Source organism: Octodon degus, unplaced genomic scaffold, assembly GCF_000260255.1.
Source record: "Octodon degus isolate 3935 unplaced genomic scaffold, OctDeg1.0 scaffold00028, whole genome shotgun sequence".
Lineage (NCBI taxonomy): Eukaryota > Metazoa > Chordata > Mammalia > Rodentia > Octodontidae > Octodon > Octodon degus.
In genome coordinates, this window is record NW_004524604.1 from 14337526 (window position 1) to 14339344 (window position 1819).

General features: G+C 42.4%; 1 long non-coding RNA gene across 1 annotated transcript in view; it reads left to right on the forward strand.

Moving 5' to 3' along the window:
* The window catches only part of LOC111816214, a 19114-nt gene extending 17640 nt beyond the window's left edge, over window positions 1–1474 (forward strand). The window contains exon 3 of the long non-coding RNA XR_002820666.1: window positions 1462–1474. This is a non-coding gene — a long non-coding RNA (uncharacterized LOC111816214). The remainder of the gene's footprint in view (window positions 1–1461) is intronic.
* The last annotated feature ends 345 nt before the right edge of the window (window positions 1475–1819 follow it).

A 1819-nucleotide genomic window follows, 5' to 3' on the forward strand; every position in this document is an offset into this window, starting at 1 on the left:
AGAGAGCAACCTTTCATGGTGGCAGCAAAGACCAGCGAGCAAAGAGAAGGGCAGCAGCTCAGGCAGCTAGCTAGCCTCTCTCCCTTCTTACATTGTAATGCATTTACCCACTCCAGGGCAGGTGTAGCACCCACACCTGCAATCCCAGCATTGGAGCAAGAATCAATTACAAACTCCAGAAGCCCAGCCACCCCATGACTGCCTGAGGCTTTGGGGAGACATCAATATACAAACCATAACAGAGGTGGTTGGATAATTCATTCCTACTATTGTCCTTGTGTTCTCTGCTCTTAGTGACCTCAAACAGATCAAACAAGATCTGGGAAAGCTTTTAGATAACACTTGAGGTTGGATTATCTAAATTAACATCTTTAGTAGATTTGCTCTGACCTACGAAGTGGATTGGAAAGGGGTAATGTTGCCTCTTAATCAAACATTTACTTTTTTTCTAAATCCTTTTATTTATTTATTTGGTACAGTGTCTCCATAAATAACTTGGACTTATAGTGATCCTCCTGTCTCAACTTACTCAGTGATGGGATTACAGGCATGTTCTACCATGCCTGGATTCAGTAGCTGGTACAGTTGGCATGGCATGCAGTACCAGGGATCCAACCCACGTCCTTGTGCTCGCCAGGCAGGCACTAAGCCTGCTGAGCTATCTTCCCAGCTCCAAACATTTACTTCTCATGAGAAACAAAAATCACTACAGGCTGTTATTACAGTTGAAGATTATCTTAGTCACCCTCTCATTGTTGGGGCAAAATATTCAAGAGGAAAGGTTTATTTTAGCACACAGCTTGTAGAGGTTCACTCCGTAGTTAACTGGCTCCAAGGCAGGGTGGCATGGCAGCAGAGAAACAGTACATGGCAGGGCAGGAAAACAAGGGCAACAGCACACAACAGGCTGCCTTCTTCCCATTTATGTTCCATCCAGGATACAGTGTTCCTTTTCAGTAAGTTTACCCAGCCACACTCAGATCATCCATGGACTGATTTAGTTATTGTACCCTCTTAATCCATATTCCCAATCCAAGAGGGGGTATAGCTCAGTGGTAGAGCATTTGACTGCATATTCCCAATCCACATTCTGGTCACCTAGATCTACCCAGCTCTAAAAAGCCACACTGATGAGCACATGAGTGGGTTTTTTTTGTTGTTGTTTTGTTTTGTTTTTTAAACAGGGATCGAACTCAGAACCTTGTGCTTGCCATACAGGCACTTAAGCCACTGAGCTGTCTGCCCAGCCCATACATGAGGTAAACATGTGTTGGTGAAACACCTATGTATAAACCATAACAGAGATAAATATCATATTGTTCATTTCAAAATACCAGAAGCGAGGCAGAAAGAGGGACTGTCCTACAGGAATCCAGGCACTGCCTATGCAAGATCCCTACTGGTCCATCAACCAGAAGGGAGATTAGAATAAGATACATTTTCAAACTTGTACCATTGAAGGCCTAAGAAAGATGAGGACTAAACCCTTTAATTATTTTAATTTGTCAACTATTAATTAGGAAAAGATGAGAGAACCTCTGCATTCTTGGATCATTTATAAGAAGCCTTGGTAAAGTGTATGTCTCTGACTTCTGATTCAGTAAAACAGATTATTCTTCAGGAAAACTTTATTACACAGTCTGCCACAACTATTGAGAAAAAGCTACAAAACATGGCTTTTGCTCTCAATAGCTCACTCAGTGTTCTAAGTGAGAGTTCTTGCCTCAGTGTTTTGCATTCAAGATGGGAAAAGGTCAAGGAGAGAAAAAAAGAGACTAGGGGAATGTCTGCCTTGCTTGTTGCCTTCACAAGAGGAAAC